The following is a 20,798-nucleotide window of genomic DNA, read 5'->3' as shown; positions in this document are numbered from 1 at the left end:
ACATTGACCAGTTAATATTATTATTAAAAGAAGATCAATGTGCAAAGTATAATGCACAATGCACAGGCTACCTTTCTCATTTTGGGGGGAGCTGAAAAGCCTAATTCAATCGGGCATATAAATTTTCCCAGCAGCTATTTATAATGAGTTACTTCAACTGACGCAGCAGACGCCATTAATCTCTAAATTAATTCAGCCTAACTGTATCTGCTTATATATTCATATATTAAAATCTTTATTTCCTTCTCACTCTCAGGCAGCTCAGTGTGTGTCTACTTTGTCATGAAAAGTATTATCTGCTGCGCATTAAAATATTGCTATAGGGTATACGATCACATATGACCATGACGGCCATATTTGAGGTTATCATCAATAAAACGGGTATTAATTAGAGGAAAACACCGCACAGAGCGCCAATAGTATTTTACGCAGCACCTTTCACGGCTCATTTAGATGCTACGATCTCATTAGCTTGCTTAATTCGTCTGGCGCAGTTAACCCTCTCATTGCTGGAACAACTGTAGTATACTGTTCCAGCTAACGTCAGACGATTTTAATCAGCTAAGAGGGAGGATTAGGGCCTGAGAGTTTAATACCGGTGCCATTAACCAGGTATGGACTAGGAGTGCTTAGGGCATGGGGCTAATTCTGCATACATACATACATACATACAAGTACACATACACACACGCACACACACATACAGTTAAGTAGACTGAATAATTTACTGACTGACTGATTGATTGATTGACAGACAGATAGACAGATATAAAAGCATACATGCATACATAAACACATTCATTACTAAGCTACGGGCATATATCAGTGTCACAGAACATAAAAGAAAACGTTGCCACTGCATTTCCATACATTAAAGTTTCATAAAGACAAATCCCATTATCTTTTTGCCATTGTATGTCCCTTCATTTCAGCTAAATATAATTAAAATGAACAATAAAATATAACAAAAATAAGTAAATGTTCCAAATTTATCTATTGGGGGGCCCCTCTCATGCTTGAGGGCCAAGGCCTCAGCCTCATTAGTCTCAATGTAAATCCAGCTCTGAATTTTCCCTCTCATGGTTGGGACAACATTAGGATTTTGTTCCAGCTAAGCAGACAGTTTGATTCAGGGGATAGTATGTCCTTGGAATACAACAGTGTCAGGTGCTTATTGCTGAAATTTAAAAATCTTGTAAATGGCATAAGTAACAAGAACTTGAACGGAATTAAGAAGCCTTAATGTGCCCTTAAAGAAACGTGTGTAAACTTAAAATTAAAAAGGTATTTCAAAATCTTAGAAATGTTATTCGAGTAGCATCTATAATTTACCAAATAAATAAAACTGGTTGAAAATGAAGCACAATACCAATTGTTAATAGATAACAAAAAAATTAATATGAAGAACGAATACTGAAATCAACTTATGCTAGTTAATTACTTTATCTAAATATTTTACTTTTTTTCATTAACTAGCCCTTTCAGTACGACAAAGTTTTCTGCTTATTCACTAGCAGGATTCCCGGCGTTGTCTGGATAAAAATAAAAAATATATCCCCGTGCATACCGGCATTATCTGGTAGCCTGGGGAGCAACCCCCCTGTACACTACATGACCCCCTGGTCTCATTACACTCAATGGACCAGTGTTTCTCCGCGGACCCTTTACCCCAGGATATATTTCGTTTGGACCTATTCCTATCATGGGCCTATTCACTCCCATGGACCTAATCCATATGAAGCTTATTTTCCCATTACCCGACCTTTCCACCGACCCTGCTGATCAAAACCACTTGAGCTATTTTAATGATAAGCACACGAGAATTGAACTTTGACCTTGCCCTGTGCCCCTAACCTCTGACTGATTGGTCTAAAAATAAATAACTTCATTCTTGCCTCTCCCTCAACCTTTTCCCCAATTTTGGTTTACTCTGGATAAAACTACTTTAAGTTGATTTTGCTAGGTCGACGCGTGACTTTAACCTGTTACCTTAAACATTAACGAACGGCTCTCAAAAATATTAGGTTTACTTATTGACTGACCCTGAACCCCTCCACCAAGACTGTTTAACCTGGATAAAAATCGTTTGTTATTTTGTTAAAGCATACACAAGCGCAAACACGCGTGCGCTGCTCAGAATATAACAGCCGGTCTAGCTCCGCGAACAGGAGTGTAATAAAGCAAGCATTAACGGACTGGAGGTGTTAAAGACGTTAGCACTACCTCTAATAAAACCCTTTCATACGATGCCACCTTTTTCTTGGACATTGCTATCTTACGGTGATTTTATAAAGCACATGAGATATTTTACAGCCGGTGGGATTAGACAAAGCCTTCATTACTTCCACGAGTATGAGAGGTCTTCTCGAAATGGAAAAAAAAAATCGGCTTGAACTCTAGAGGACAAAATAAACCGTGAAGGCACTGAACTATATTATGCCTAGTTCCACCTTATTACATTCAGCTGAGGAAAGGACCCTCGTACTGAAATGGTTAATTGAGTCACTTATTCCCCGTCAAAGGATCACTTGCATTAACCCCTTCATTGCATAAAATCGTCTGGCAGCAGCAAGAGCACTGACGAATTCCTGGTATAAATAGTTACAGTGGTGTTCGTTGCTTAAGTGTGCATCAAATATCCGCACTAGAGGGTTTATGTGTAATTATACCACCACCAATGCACTTACTAACTTTACTCCCATTACCACCACCACTACCACCACTACTACCAGTATCCGAATTACCACCACTATTACCACTCTCCTAGTTACCACCATTACCACCATTATCCTAGTTGCCACAGCCTCCACAGTTACCACAACTACCACAGTTACCACAACTACCACAGTTATCACAACTACCATAGCTACCACAACTACCACAGATACCACACTACAACCGCTACCACAGTTACTGCTACTGCCAGTGCTATCATAGTTACTACCACTACCAAAATCACCACACTGCCTCAGTTACCATCACTGCCAGTGCTATCACACTTACCACCACTACCACAGTTATCACACTACCTCAGCTACCACACTACCACAGTTACTACGCTCCCTCAGTTACTACCACTCCCACCACTACCATAGTTACCACCCCTATCACTCATAAAACCGTTATCACCACTACCACCATTATCTCGACTACCACCACTACCACCGTCTTAAAAAGCACCAGAATTACACACACACACACACACACACACACACACACACACACACACACACACACACACACACACACACACACGTACTCATTTACCACAGCCACATCCACCACACTAGCACATATCCACTACCAGATTCATAACCATCACCATTGCTAGGACACTTCATAACTACATCAGGCACAATCAAGACCATCTCAGCTACCACAAGTACCACCGTCACTACAAATTAACTACCACCACTCGCACAGCTACTTAACAATGGTCATCACAAACAACACCACAACTATCACCACCACAACCACCACATACAACAAGAACAGTCACTATCGCCTCACCAGTCAGAACAACAACGACACCACCAACAACAACTATCATCAATCAGTATCACAATTACCACCAACAGCAACATCAATTACCCTCACAATAGTCACTACCACAACTACCACAAGCGGCAGCAATAACAAGAACAACAATAGCAACAAACCAATAACCACGACCACAGACACCACAAACAACCACAACACAACACGTCCTTCGTCACTGAGAGTAGAGGATAAGGAGTGAAAGAAGAGAGGGAGGGAGGGAAGGAGGGAGGAAAGGGGAAGGGAGGAGTACTGGGAGGGAGAGACCGGGAAGGGAGAAGGGGAGAGAGGAAGGAGGTGAAGAGAGAGGTGAGGGGAATGAAGAGAAAGGAAAAGGGGGAGAGGAAATGAACAGAGGGAAGGGGGAGAGGAGAGTAGAAGAGACAAAGGGGAGGGTAAGGGAGAGGAGTGGAGGAGAGGAAGGGAGGGGGAAGAGGGGAGGAAAGGGGAAGCGAGAATGAGGAGGGGGTGGGAGAAAGGAGGAGAGGAGAAGAGAGATGAGGAAAGCAAAAAGGGAAGGGGAGTGGAGGGGGAGAGGAAGAAAGGAGGGAGGAGGAGAGACAAAGTGAAGGATAAGTGGAGAGGTCACGAGGGATGTTACTCATGCATGGCTCAAACCTCGTGATCAGAGAGAGAGAGAGAGAGAGAAGAGGAATAAAAGGGAAAAGGGCCAAGGAGTATACAGATAAAAGCAAACAACAATAGACATCCTTTGTAATAATACACAGTTAACTCCTTTAGCCAGGTGACAAATTACTTTTTTTTTTATATCATAAGACAGTGTTATATAGGCTGGGAAGGATTTGTACTAGTGAAGGGGTTAATTAAGGCTATAGCTAATCCACTCTACCCCGAAAAGTTTCTCCCAAGCATTCCATCTGAAGTTAGCGAGGGCGGAAATACCTCATCGATGTGAATGTCATATGATCGTTCGCCCTCCCTCTCTTTCTCTCCTCACCACTCCCTCAGTCAGTCAGTTTATTTTTCTGTCAGTCTGTTATCTGTCCCTCTCTCTATTAATCTATCTACCTATCTATCAGTCATTCTGTATGTCTAACAATCTATCATTCTATCTACCTATCAATCTATCTATCTATCTATCTACTGCCCGAGGGGTCATATGGACGAAAGGAACCCAGGGCGCCTCTATTCCTACCCATCAACAACACATCTTCCACGACACACCATTACCCTCTCTAGCTGAGCAAATAAAACAGGGATCGCATAGGTTTAAGTAAGCCCTAATTTTTTGTTCGGCATTTATGGTGCCCATCATCCACTCGGTGTAGTGATACTCTACTCCAGGGTGACACAACGCTGAGTGACAAGCCAAAGACTTCCTGTAAGCCAAGAAACAATTTAATACGTTGGGTGGTAACCTTATAACCAACACAAACGCGTTCCCTACGCATCAACAAATTGGTTGGCAGAGAGTTAGTTCCCCTCAAAGGAAAACAACTAACCAAAGAGACAAACATAATGCCTCGGACCAGGACTGCCCGCAGGTTTCCACCAAGGACCGAACAAAGGACATAGTGCGGATTTCAACTAGGAATATGAGGGGCGCGAATGATGATATGAAAGTGTGAGATATTGTCTAGGTGCTTGAGGGTACAGAAGTGGCCATATGTGGACTGACAGACCAGATGGTAAGATAAGTGGGTGAGAGAGAAGGAATATGCACTGGATATATGTATGGAAGTCCGTGAGACTGAGAGGGTAAAGGAGAGTGTATGTGCTGTTGTGTGTAAGACATGGAAGGAAAATATAAGAGTATGTACCAGTTGGCTCAAGGATTGTGTGAGTAAGATTGAAAGTAGGAATACAAGCGTGGGTGATTGTGTGTGTATATGCGCCAATGGAAAACCATGCGGCCAGAGTGAAAGAAGAGTTCTGGGCAAATGTGAAAGCATGCATGGAAAAGTGTGAGAGGAATGAGAGTGTTTTTGGTTACAGATATGAATGGAAAAGTAGGGAATGTGAAGATGAAAGGAGTAGTTGGTGAGTGGGATGTGCCTGCTGAAGTGGATGAGAATGGTAGTGCTCTAATGGACATTTGTGCCGGGAGGGGTTTGGTGGTAACCAATACCCTCGTTAGACACAAAACTACCAATAGGTATACATGGCAAGTGATGATAAGAGCGAGTGAACTGAATGAACGGAAGGCATTGATTGATAATGTGTGTGTGTGAATGAGAGAATGAGAAGATATGTGCTGGATGTGACAGCATACAGAGATTGGAGAAGTGTGACTCTCTGATCACCATTTGGTGTTGTGAAAGTTAAGGCACTATCGTGCACAATAGTCTATTCTGCCAACCAAGTAACAAATACCATTACCTTTCCAACAGTTTGCAGCATAGTGAGTCCAAAAATAATCATATGAATTTTAATCTGCAGAGCATCTGTAGGAAATGCATGTAGCTGTGCAATGGGTTGAAAATTAGATGATTCAGAGCCTCACTATGCTTGCTTGGTGGAAAGAACTTTTGTACGTGATAGTACATGTGTGGTGGATAAACAGACAGAGAAGGGCAGGAGGAAGCAGTCCATACAAAGAGAGTAGAAAGGTTGCAGGAGGATGAAAAACGGGGAGAATATAAGAGATAAGTGGAGGAGCAACTGGGCAAATATAATCTGGTGCAGATGAGGGAGGAGGAAGAATGTGCAAGATGTTCACAGAAGAAATCTGTGCAGCATGTGAGGTGGTGTGTGGGGTGAAAAGAAAGCGAATGTGGGTACAAGGAACAGCATGGTGGAATGAAGAGGTGAGACAAGCTGTGGCGCAAAGAAGAAAGTATATAGTGAGTGGATAGGAAGCAAAGGCATGGAGGAAGTAGAGAGACGGAAGGAAGAAATATATACAGAAGATGAGAAAAGCGAAAAGATTAGTACGAAAGAATATGGAGAAAGTGGACGAGGAGTTTGGAAGGAATGTCAGTGTAAATATAAATGTATATATTTGTACTGTATATATGTGCAGTATCGTTCATCATCATCATCATTCAGACCTCCTTTCCCACCCTCGGGCATGGTGAGGAGTAGCAACGTCCAGACAGTTCAAGTTTGCCCAGTCCAATGGGCCATGCTTCCATTCACTCATCATTCAAGGCCCCGGAATCCTGGCTCTATCTGATACGCCAAAAACATTCTCCACATTCTGTAGCTTCACATAAATGTATCCAATAGAGTCAATCAGGACACTGTCACGTTAAAAAAGGGTACAAAATCCCAGATCATGCACTTCTCACATTCATCCAGCCAGCTCGATCTCTTGTCAGTTCCCTAGCCTCATCGACTTCCATACCTCTCTTCCTCACACACTCATCCACCATATCCCTCCGCCTTCTCCTTGACATACCTCACCTCCTCCCTCCTTCAAATTAGCTCAGATTTGTCTATTTCACCAGATATAGCTTCACCAGAATCGAAGAGAGTATACTGAGATGGTATGGTCATAGGGAGAGAATGGATAACAGCAGTGTGTGTATATATACATATATTAACTTCACCTGCTGCGAACTCTATTGCTAGATTCTCTCTCTCTCTCTCTCTCTCTCTCTCTCTCTCTCTCTCTCTCTCTCTCGTGTGCGTACCTTTTAGAATTAACATCAGTTACTTTCATATACAGACTGCAAAGTTAAGTAGCACTGCCTGTGTTAGAAATATTTTAGATTTTACAATTGTGTGATATAAACTGAATCTTACATTTCAATCATGGATGCATCAAATATACCATAGACTGATACGGTAATATGCCCGTAATAAATCCATTTTTGCACAGTCGCCTATTGACATGAATGTGTTTGTATCTGATGGGATTTATGTTATTAAATTTACAGATCCAGAATGTAATGAAATGCCTGAAATACAAAATGGTCACAGTTTCTACCAATTTTATTTGAAACAACCACATCATCTATTTCAACCATAACCACAACTATCACACCGGTTATCATCCCAACTACCATCACACCTACCACAGTTACCACTACCACTACCACCAGCCTTACTACAGCCACCAACACCACACTTACCACAACCACCCCCTCCACACATCTAATATACTATAGCAGTAGCCGTGTGTGTGTGTGTGTGTGTGTGTGTGTGTGTGTGTGTGTGTGTGTGTTTTGGGCAGCCGAAACTACACATTGAAATTGCACCAAAACTGGCACAAAAACCGGAAAAAATTCGCTGATGTAAAAAAAAACTTGGTCCCATCACGATTGAAAAACTTTTACTATACTTAATGAGCGATCACATTTTGACCAAAAAACGCTGCTCCCGAAGCCCGGCATAGGATCTCCGTAGAATTTTTTGCCCAGAGGTAGAACTAAAATAAACTGTAGCAGTAGCCTTGTGTCTATGTGCGTACTTCGGACTTGCGTTCGGACAACTTGGGTTCCATTCCCGAAGCTGCACATAACACGATCAATTGGTTAGCTGCAAAAATCCAAGTGACAACATTACACCAGAACAGCACGTAAACGCTAGAGCCCTTCGCAGGAGCAAGTGCGAGGGGCCCGATGGGCCCACGAGCACATGTACGATACTAAAACGGCCGCAACATTATCACCACAGTTACCAAAACTATCACAGCTACTACCACCACACATACCAACACTACAATAAGCACTACCACCATCCCTACCACAACGTCCACAACCACTCCTAAAGCATCACAACTAACACAACCACTACCACCACACCTGCCTCAACTACCACAGCCAATAACCTACCACAGCTATCACAACCGCTATAGCATCACTTACACAACCACTACCACCACCTATACCAGAACTACCATAACCACATAACCACTACCACCACAGCAACCACAACTACCACAACCACTACCACCACAGTAACCACAACTACCACAACCACTACCACCACACCAACCACTACCACCACAACCACTACCACCACATCTACCACAACTACCACATCCACTATCACCACACTTAACCTAATCTGCCCAGTTGTGGGTGAAAGTGTGATGTAGCTACTGACCTTCACTACAATAAATGAGAATCTTAACACTCGCCTCTTACACCTCACTTCACACGTTAGATCACCTCATTTCACATCCTTTGCATCTCGTTGTCTCATCTCATACATCATGTCCCGCCTCACATTTCACTACCTCACCTCACATTTCATATCTTACGCAATAATATGTTCACATCTTTACACCTTGTTAACTTGCCTCACTCCCTATCTAACATCCCACCTCACGCGTAACACCTCAGACTTCAAACACCACACCTCATCTCACCTCACGTCATGCCCCATATCCCAAGTATCCCACGTCATAGCTCTATTTTTGTTATGCTCTCCACTCTGGGCTTAGACTAGAGGAAGATGAAGGAGAACATGAAAGAAGTGGAGGAGGAGGAGGAGGAGGAGGAGGAGGAGGAAGAAAACTGATTTATAACATTAAAAAAGATCTTGGCAGAAGAAGAAGGATTATTTTCATTGCCTATTAACTGCACAAGAATCAATATACCAAGTCTCATTCTTCCTTTACAACAGACACGCTATCGAATTTATATCTCGGTCCTCAATTATTCTGCTGGTTGAACAGGGCAGAGACTAGACTGCCTGATGCAAAGGCCAAGCAGCCTTATTTTGCAACACACATCGTATATCCTCGCATGTCACTTCTAGAGCGCTGATACCCACCGTCCATACTGAATACATGGTAGATCTATCTCACTTAGGACTTGTGATGGTGTCAATATGGGTGTTTTTGTTACTCATCGGTGGGTTTTGTGGAAGATAATTAACTCTGCCACAAGGTGATCTGTCTTATTTTCTTCTTACTGTCTCCTGTAGATTTTATCCGGGTAAGGTAGACTTTAGAATTCATATTGTCAGAAATAGGCTTCACTAATCCCTTCCGTATGAGATGTCTTTCCCAAACTGAGTAGACTAACACTGTGTTCAGGTAGAATGAATAAAGTACACAATACATCACTCCACTTTACACGCAAGTACTTCACCTGCACTTCACCTTCTTCACCTTAGACGTCAGTACTTCACCTACCCTTCACCTTATACCTCAGCACTTCACCTCACACCTCAGTTCTTAACCTGCACTTCATCTTACACATCAGTACTTCACCTCACACATCAAACTTTAGTACTTCACCTTGCAGCCAGTGCCTCATCTCGTATCTTACACCTTGCATAAGTTTACCTACATGTATAATGCCACACGTGTTAGATAATTATACAGTGCGTTTATTTTACGTCATCCACGGTAGACAGACGGATAGGTAGATATACAGACAGACAGGTAGATGGATGGGTAGATGGATGGATAGATAGACTAATCGTTATTTGACTGACTGATAGATTGACAGACAGATTGACTGATTGATTGATATATAGAGTTGACAGATAGAAAGACAGGCAGAAGATTGACAGACACTGAGATAGCTGATTTTGTAAATAAAAACAGATAGATAAGTAGACTGACTGACTAATTGGTTGACTGATACAGTTAAACTGATGAGGATTCACAGATAGACTGGTAAATGAACGTGTAAACGAAGATGGATAGACTGACTGGAGGGCACAGAGAGATATATAGACAGACCACATTTTTACAATTTAGATCCACGGTGGCCCAGTGGCTATCGCGTTCGCCTCCCGATGTACTGTACGGCGCCTGAGTAGGGGCTCAAATCCAGTAGTGGTGGATATTATAGACTGAGTGCTGGTAGTATGCACTTCCATGTGCTAAATTTCTTTTCCTTTAACTTGGCCTGAAACTGCCATCTATGTATCTTGAATACTGAGTTGTAAGAAAAGACTAACACTACAAGACGATGCTACTCAAAAAGAAATGCCGTGGAAAGGATACTGAGAAACAGTATTGTCTTTTTCTGAGATACAGGAAATAAGCTGCGAGAAAACGAAAATCTGGAGCAAGTTAATGTGAAGGAGCTGTAGCATATGTTCGCTCACTGTCGATTTTTAATTATAGCACGTAATACAGACTCGTACACACAAGCCTAGCCAATATAACACTTGGACTTGGACTTGGACTTGGACTATACTTTGTTCACATTACCTAGACGTTAATTGGCACGCTCAGTCATGGGTGCTGAATTAAACAAGAGATTTTAACACGAAAAGACGGTGCTAGTCAGGAAGAAGAGATGTGGAAGGATGAGAAGCCGTCATATCGTCTTCTTTTGCCAGTTTTTTTTTTTTTTTTTTTTTTTTTACAGCCCGTTTCCTGAGGCCCATCAATCATACAACGTACTACACACCGCCATTTGTTACCACTTGGGCGCTATCATGCACCATCCATATTGAATACACACTAGGGCTGTCTCATACAGGACTGATGTAATGGTACTGGCGGAGTGTTTTTGTATGTCAGCGGGTGTTATGGTAGAGCAGTAAAGTCTACCTTGACGAATTTCGGTCTTCAAACTGTTCCCTGTCCCAGCTGGGTCTCGAGTCCGTGTCCACTGGGACAGCAGACCACCTCTCTACCGACTCGGCCACCGCCTCCCCCAGACTACAGGCAATAAGCTGCAAAATGATGAAAATCTCCTCAAAGTTAAGATAAATGAGCCCTATTGACGCCACAGGTAACCCTCCCTCATTCGTACGTGGTCAGCATCGGCAAAGGTAAATTCTGGGTATCATTCATCCACCAAGAATATCCGATACTGCAGTGGACCTCATACGGACTGATAAAAGTACAGAACATATGCATATACATATTATAGGACATTCTAAGGGCAAGCTGAATGTTCCATTGTGGATTTTTGTGTGTTTATCCGCATTTCCCCCTGAGTATGTGCTTGTGTTTGGTACCTGCATCCTTGTTAACTGCAAAGTTCTATCGTTTGCTTGTTTGTGAGTCTATGTAAGTTCATGTATGTGGACGCTTACCCTGTGTGTGTGATATTTTGTACGTTGACTAACTGGTCACACACTCACAAAATCATGGCAGCGTAATAAGTTATTACCTCAGTAGCATGGGCACAGCCGCACCTGGGGAAGATGCCGAGAGGCTCACATCCCCTCCATTCTACACACACATATACATATGTGGGAAAGGAGGTCCTGATGATATATATATATATATATATATATATATATATATATATATATTATTGTTGTTTCCTGGGTTGCTTCCTTTATTATTTAACACTGGATACACATTTATTTATTATTATTAGCCTAGGGACTATTACCAAAATTTCCAGGTAGCTGTATATCACGAATAATGACAGCAAAAATTCAGGCATCCGGTAACAAAATCCTGGCTGCACCCCTTCCCCGTACGGCAGCAGTAAAGAGCTGTATGACTGTTGTCTAAAGGCTATTCATCCATGAGACATCTTGTGTCAATGGGTGCATATAAACGAAAGATGGATGGCGCGCATGCTCAGGCACACACACAGACACCTGACCCCCCCACACACATGCTGTTCCCCTGGTGATAACACGTGTGTGTGTGTGTGTGTGTGTGTGTGTGTGTGTGTGTGTGTGTGTGTGTGTGTGTGTGTACACGGATGATCCCCCTCCCCCCTCTCTCACACGTCTGGTGACTGAAGTATCCGTCACTGCCTGTACTCCCTTGAATCCTGATTAGTTTGTCCTCATCTACTTCTCCTTCTTTACTCGTCCTCACCACTACCCCACCCCTCCCTCCCCTCGTCACCGCAGCTGCCAGCGTCTGATGTCACTCGTAAATCTTTAATGGAAATCACACTAAGACCACATTCTCGCTGATGTGGCAATTTCTTAACACCTCTTTCTTAGTTATTTACTTTGCATTTTACCCCTGAATATTCTCTTCTAAGTTATTGATATATGCCCCTGTATCGGGATAGTTTGCTCAAGTTGCGTACACTAGGATATTTAGGTATTACAGGTAAAGTAAGTCGGTGAGAGAGATGCGTTACGAAATCTCCTAAGCAAACGAGAATTGGGACAAGACAGACCATGGACGGTATTCACAGACTGTCTTGAGCTTAATTTGTACATATGATCACTATTTTATATTTATACTTTTCACTTATACACCTGTCAATTACTTTACAATTAAACTACAATGAACAACTAGGTAAAAATTACGAGAAAGCAATATTCTTCATGATAATACTTAACTGCTTCTGAGACTTGGTTATCGAAATAATTGGTTTAGATGTTTTATGAATTCGATGGCAGATGCTCACCCAACCCGCCAATTCCCTACATGCCTAAGTTTTTGTTTTGATTCATTCTCTCTCTCTCTCTCTCTCTCTCTCTCTCTCTCTCTCTCTCTCTCTCTCTCTCTCTCTCTCTCTCTCTCTCTCTCCTGTAACCCACTGTAGTCCATGCGTTGGTGGGAAATAAGGTTCGGATGACGAAGATGACGACGATGATGATGATGATAATGATAACTTTAAACAGAGTAGGTTGGATCTTTGCTCACACTGCACAATAGAGGACAAAAGATCGTCCAATATTCCATCTAATTTTACTTCTCACTTTCCTCCGCCGGGCACTATTCCTAATCTAAGAAAGAATTGGTATGTTTCTCTGTCCTAGGATGACTCTTTTTCTTTTTTATTTATTTTTTATTTTTTTTGAGTCAGGAAGGGGTGTATGTGTCCTATGCGTGAATGAAACTCGAAATTTTGCCCTTTCTGTACATTGGTTAGTTTCTTCATTCCAATAACGTGTTCTTTTTTTCATTCTTTTTAACTTCAGATGATTTAAGACAGTTTCGGAGAGACTTTTCGTTCTAAGGAGTTTAGATATATTTTCCACCGACCAAGATGATTAAATTGGCCTGGAGAGGGCAAGACTAAATAAAAGGAACCTTGATTCAAGGGGTTAGACTGTTTTCAGAGATATCGTCGTCATCATCATCATCATCATCATCATCATCATCATCATCACTGTTATTATCATCATCATCTTCATCACTGTTATCGTCAGTTATTTCCACAGTTATATGTTTTTCATTTATTTTGACACTTTAGACGACCTGTTATATATATATATATATATATATATATATAGATATATCTATATATATATATATATATATAGATATGTATGTATGTATGTATATAATGTTAATTAACAAGCCCGTAACGAACCCGATCACTGTTATGATTTATTCTGAGGTGAATAAAATCGTCTGGCGTTAGCTGGAATAGAATACCAGAGTTGTCCCGAGAGTGAAAGGATTAAACTATGGGAAATTTACGAGTACATGTTACTCTCATTTATTAAAAAATTTAAGAACCTCAGAGGTAATCAGACATATACCTACCGTCCCCTATGACTAAATCTCATCTGAATAAACTGTCTGGAATTAGTTGAAATAGCTTGCTAGAGGGTTAATAGTAATAGTTCTAATACTCTCAGGCATTTATACTCACACTAATATGAATATGAAAGTCTGAGGCTTCATAGAATACAGGAGTGAAGACTAAGCAACCGTAACAATTAAAGTTACGTGGGTGAATACACTTAAGCCGCGTTTTTGTCGTCCAAGCCGAGGGACTGGATTCGAAGCCATCTTCGGTAAAACCAAGTTACGCTGTTTTTGTCGGCCAAAGTGATACGAAGCCGGCCCAAGCGTTTGTCATCAAAACCAAAACCGTCTTCGTATCCCACCCAAGCGTGGTCGGGAGCAGTCTTGGTGTAGCTTGGGGAGAGTGAGATTGGCCAGCAAGGACACATAAATGATAAATATCCTGAAATTAGCATTATGTACATAAAATTAGGGTGCAGGTGGCTAATATTAACGACATATAGAGCCAGTTCAGCACAAATAACGGCTACATGTAAGTTGCATATTCGTCAAAAGATCGTCTTCGGCGAACCCCTCTGTTTACTTTGCGATTGGCACGTAATTTTTCGGTTCTACGTATCCTGGACTGTTTTTGCGGACAAAAACCAAGCGCCCCAAGACGCGCTTCGAATCCCAAGCTCCAGCTTGGACGACAAAAACACGCCTTTAAATATATATATATATATATAGGTTAAGTACGGACGCCAATTCACCTTTTGGTTTCATTTTTTCGCATACATAACATCACTTACGACCAGGGACGCATTTTTTTTCATTTTGTCCTAGCAATCCACAGGCAGTTTTATCCAGCTTTGGAGAGATTTTTCGAACTAAAGTGGTTTCATATAGCTTCCATTTAGCCTGTCACAACAAAACGTCTCCTCAAAGTTTAATAAAATCGTCTGGAGGTTGAAAAAAAAAAAAAAAAAACTCACGTCACCATATCGAATGGGTTGACCTATTACCGTAGCTAATTTTTCCTACTTCCACACGATTTCATTTATCTTACAAAAGGCTTCTGTGCTGAAAAGATTAATAAAGACTATAATCTCTCCAAATCGGATCCCTTGAAGTCTGAACAAACGTGTTTGGGGGTAATTTGATTAAAATATTTAGTACATCAGACTGAGGAGCTTCAAGAAAGTAGTGCTCTAGATTCATCCTTTACTGTTCACAGGATGGCTTCGCAATACTTTGACTATGTTGGTGTGCCAGTTTAGTTTATTCTTGTTTCATCTATACGTCTCTTATTTTGCTGAGGAAGGATCTCACGTGCTGAACTGGTGAATGAAGGCTGTGTCTAACGCCTTCAGTTTAAAAAGATTCTCCTAAGGAAAGTAAAATCGTCAGGAAGTTTCAAAATTCAACTATATAACAGCGTCATCATACTGAAAAGATTAAGTAAAGAACAAACCCTGAAAGTATAAATAGATGGATACATACATACATACATACATGTTGAGTGTGTGTGTGTGTGTGTGTGTGTGTGTGTGTGTGTGTGTGTGTGTGTGTGTGTGTGTGTGTGTGTGTGTGTGTGTGTGTGTGTGTGTGTGTGTGTGTGTGTGTGTGTGGAGTAAGGAGTGGTTAGAGGAAGTTCAAGGGGCTGTTGACACTGAGAGGGCTCTCCCCCCGTGCCGAGGGATCTTTCCTCGTATACGTAGCATACGTTAGAAGAGTAATGTTGTATGGCAGTGAGACCTGGACAGTAAAGGAAGGGGATATTCCTAGGCTCAAACGTACAGAAATGACAGTGATTAGATGGATGCGTATGCAGGGCATGGGGAGTCTAGGATTGCGACTGAAGAGTTGAGAGTGAAGATGGGACTGAAATGGTGTTGTGACGCGGAGGGGAAGATTCAGATGCTCTGGCGTGTTGAGAGGATGGAAGACGACAGTTGGGTGAGAAAGGTGATAGGTGTGAATGTCGAGGGTAGGGGTGCGAGAGACAGAAAGAAGACCTGGGACAAGGTCATAGAGTGCGACCTCAGGGACAAGGGACTGAATAAGGACACTGCCAGAGATCAAGCAGCGTGGAAAGCCGTCATTATGAGACCAAGGCCGACGTGTGTGTGTGTGTGTGTGTGTGTGTGTGTGTGTGTGTGTGTGTGTGTGTGTGTGTGTGTGTGTGTGTGTGTGTGTGTGCAAATTAATAGTCTGGTATGCGTTTTATGCCCTTATATCATCTACACATCAGCACAGTTTGCATAAATAAACTACAAGAATATAATGTTATTTCCAGGAGTAAAGCGGTATGGAAGAGATTACGGGTCCAAAAGTCAAACTAATAATCATAATCTCTCAACTGTACTGCTCCTTATTATTATATATCGATTTTTCTTTATATAGGTGTATTTTGATTTACTATTTCACTGCGATAATAGTACTTAATCTTAAAATTCTCACTTAATTCAGAAGTATTTATTTATCACCGAAAAACTCTGTGCAGCTAATGCAATAAAAACAGTAGAACGCTCTTATGGAGGTGGCTGACTTTAGGCATGTTATCACGCTTATCATCTGACTGTCTGATTCACAAAAAAAAAAAAAAAAAAAAAAAAAAAAAAAAAAAAAAAGCAAAGGGTTAAACAAAGAGACATGGGTTTGTATGTGCAAATGATCTTAACCATTTTTTATAAACAATTCTCAATAGCAACTGAATGACATCATAAAGCATCTCTGTCGTATTTTCCACGTTCTTCTTCACCCTGATCTAGTTGTGAGGTCTTCTGTTGCCGTGTGAGTGTTAGCAAAAGTATAAAACAAGGACCCTTACACACAGTTCAGGCTTATGAAAGTTTATGAATACGACCCATAGAAAGGTTTCTATGAAGGATCCTAAAATTTTAACGATCAAGTCCCCATGGCAGTGAATTAATATCAGAAATAATTTTGCTTTTCATCATTTTCTACTAATTTTCACTTTGGCTTGGTCGTGAAGTGTCTGATAGGTGTACAAGTGAAGGCAAACGTACATACAAGATATCGTATATACATATCTTGGGCTTACGATAGTTCACAAATAAAGTACTCAAACCAACCATAATACACTTTAATTCTTATTTGCCATCTTTTCTGTGGGAATATTGCTGAGGAGTTACGGGTGGGGGTGCCTACTGAAACTACCAGAAACGCTTAAAAAATGACCAGACACAACCACTTCTGTACGATAACATAGTTCTTATTTCATTCTTGGGACTAACTGGGTATTTTATTCAGATCTGGAGGTTGTTTTGGAGCTGGAGGGGTTGATATTGTCTTTGTCTTCATTTAGCGCTTCAACAGGAGACATTGCCTAAGTTGAATAAATGTCTGGCAGCAACAAGACAGAGAGAGAGAGAGAGAGAGAGAGAGAGAGAGAGAAATGAAAACAGAAGAAATGCGTCACCTGATGGAAGGAATTAAAACAATATTACCAAAGAGCAGTATGGATAGGATATCACTACAAAAGAGGTGCTGACTAAAAGCCTAGAGTCATATTCTAAGTGACTGGAAATTACGCAACACATCTTCCTTAGCGCCTTATTCAGCACAGAGCACCTCAGTATCCTCTTGTACACTGCTGATACAAACTGTCGATAATAAAACTATAGAAGTAACATAGACGAGAATGCTAAGAAGTAAAAAGCAAGCTGAGGAAGGGATGTTACGAAGACTCCCGCTCCAGTTTAAATTCTTGGCTCACACGGCGCTGTACAGATGGCAGGGTGAGATCGCGGTGACGTCACTCTCACGCGCTTCTTAGTCCCAGTCGCCACAGCTGTGTCCTTGTCCTCCACCAGCGCAGCAACACACACTGCCATCACACCACAAGAACATACCACAGCACTGAAGCTCTTTAACACAGCGCCGCTAACCTGAAGCTCCGTACCATAGCCCTGTCACACAGCATTTCCGTCACACAGCGGCTCTTCATCACAGGCCGCACTCTCTACCATGGCAACACCTCATCGCAGCTTTCTACCACAGCTCTACCACATTAAAGCTCTCTGTCATAACACCATCAAAACCACAGTAAAGCAACAATACAGTTCTCAGTTACTTCAGTACAACCCCACCGCAATGCTTTACCGAAGCTCTACCACACCCCGACTCTCCATCACCACACAACAGCACCACCACATCACAACATCACCACCACCACCACATCACACCACCACCACCACAGCACAGCACCACCACGCCACAGTTCAAGAAAGCACCAGCACACCACAGCTCTCCACCAAAGCACCAACACAACATAGCTCTTTACCGCTGCAGTATAACACCACAGCACCACCACACCACAGCACTAGCATACCACAACACTACAACACCACAGCACTGCCACACCACAGATCTCCACCAAAGCTCTCCACCACAGCACGGCCACACCAAAGCTCTCCACCACAACACGGCCACACCAAAGCTCTCCACCACAACACGGCCACACCACAACTCTCTACCACAGCATGGCCACACCACAGCTCTCTACCACACCACCATCACGCAACAGCTCTCTACCACACCACCACCACGCAACAGCTCTCTACCACGGAAACACCACACAAGAGTTCTGTACCACAGCACCACCACACCACCACAGCTCTTTACCAAAGATCTTGAAGTTGAAGAGGAAAGCGGGTGGACCTGTTCCACACGTTTTCCACCACCCTTTCAGCAACGTTTATTCCCGGCATCATCGGGGCTGCCTTGTCTCGTCTAATTATCCCTGTCCTTTTATAGATTTGCCCAGGTGACAGAACACCATTATATACAGTACAACCAGTGAGCTATGGGTTCCCACTTCTCACCCGCAATGTCTTTACCTATATATATATATATATATATATATATATATATATATATATATATATATATATATATATATATATATATATATATATATATATAAGGGAGAGAGAGAAAGAGTATTTAGAATTATGCCAACTAAAAAATTAGATTCCGAGGAAATGGAGAGTGAGAAGCTGACTTTGTGAGTCTACTGTATATGAGAGAGGTGGACGGGACAGGGGAAGGGAGGGATCGAGGATGAGTTGAGGGAATTGGATGGAGAGGCATATGAATGAAGGATGTAATCTGATTAGAGGACATCCTGCTGGCGGAGGACAGGGTGATGTGGAGGCGATTCGTTTGTGGCTACCCCCTCCAGAACTAAGACATCTGGCTATAGATACAATGATAAGTAGATTATGACTGGAGTGAGTTCAGCGTGGAAATGAACAAATGATTATGGGTAACTCTAAAAGTTATGCATCGCAGTTCTAAACTAATTGGCCAACGATTGCAGTCTTGTAAAAGATACAGAAACTTTCTAGCATTTTGCTTTCGCTCACATATTTTCACTGTTGCAACTTCTTACTACATAGGTCTATCTACTGTCCACTAGCCCTGGTATGAAAAGTACAGGCGACAATTAGTGTTCCGTATGTCGGATGAAGTGTTATGCAAGTGGTGATTTTGTTGCCTTTGCTAACAAGAGTACTGCCCTACGTCTGTTAATGGTATTTCCGATAACCAAGTAATCTCCACAAACTTTCCCTAGTGACATGTACCATTCACTGTGGTAAAAACCACAGTGCTGACTGTGCCGGCAATGAAGGTGATGGATAAAATGGAAATGTCATGGTAATGTTGTAATGCTGTGACAGGTGGAGACATATGGCAACATGCAGTTTATAGTAAAGTAGCTATCCATCCATCCAGCATCCAATCCTACGTTGCCCCATGAGAAGCGTAGGAGCCCGGGGCTAGGCAAGTTGGTCCTGACATTTAAGATGAGTGACCAGCCTCACTCATCCCTGAGTGGCAATACGTGAGCAATAAATCCCAACCACCACTTGGATATAAACCTTCACCGGCTCAATCCGACTGGAGCAACGTAATTACCCACTAAACCACCAGGTGCCATAATTTGGTTATATGGTTATCACCAAGCGTAGTAAATGGTTTCCTGGTGTACAGGAAACCATTTGGTTTGTCATTCAGTGTAGAGTCACCCACATACAGAAGAAAGAGGAAAGAAAGAAGGAAAGAAAGACCGAAGAGGGAGTGTAAAGTCACCCGTAGGCAGAACGTCGAGGAAAGAATGAAGGAAAGAAAGACAGAAGAGGATGGAAGGAAAGAAGGATGGAGGAGAGGAAAGAGCAGACACCTGAGAGCAGCACTACATCAAGTAAGCGGATGGTGAGCGCCCCCACCGAAAATAAATATTTCCCTCGCATCTTTTAACACCTAAATTTATGTTTGACAGTCAAACTATTTGCTATTCCTATCTATTTTTTTCCAATTTGGAGCGTAGAGTTCCTGGGCTAGGCTCCTTATTTCCGACATTTATGGGACGGTGGCCAGTCTTTCGTCACCCGAACGGCACTATGTGAGCAATAAACCCCAACCTGCTCTCGGGTGTAAACCTTTATGAACCACATCCGACTGGAACGCTTTTACCAAAGAGATCAACAACATCTCATTAGTTATATGGTTACCAGTCAGAGTAATAAATGGTTTTCTGTGATAAAGGAAATCATTTGGCTTGTCACTCAACGTCACCTGAAGGTAGCACTAATACATAGAGTTGAGTGGATGGTAGACGCCACCACTCGCCCCTATCACCACCAGATCTATTGCAAATACCTGTAATAACTGTTCTCATCATCATGATGAGCGATGCCATTTATTTTTATTATACTTAGGAGCCTATGCCGTCATTCTAATAATTTCTCATTCAGTGACGTAATCACAGCTTCCATATACATATTTGTTCAACTAGTAATATGAGAGGCCGTGGAATGTTTATGAACTTGTCGGAACCTATGCACTAATATTCCATTTCACCAAGCTTGACACCATCAGTGATGTCAACTCCGGTAGTGTTGATGTAAATCCTTTGCACTAGGTGAACTGCTATTTATTACCTTAAGAACCAGTATAAAAGGCAAAAGGT

Source organism: Coenobita brevimanus, chromosome 61 (assembly GCF_032717465.1).
Source record: "Coenobita brevimanus isolate Jiangsu-jjx chromosome 61, ASM3271746v2, whole genome shotgun sequence".
Lineage (NCBI taxonomy): Eukaryota > Metazoa > Arthropoda > Malacostraca > Decapoda > Coenobitidae > Coenobita > Coenobita brevimanus.
This window is presented reverse-complemented; position numbering follows the sequence as displayed.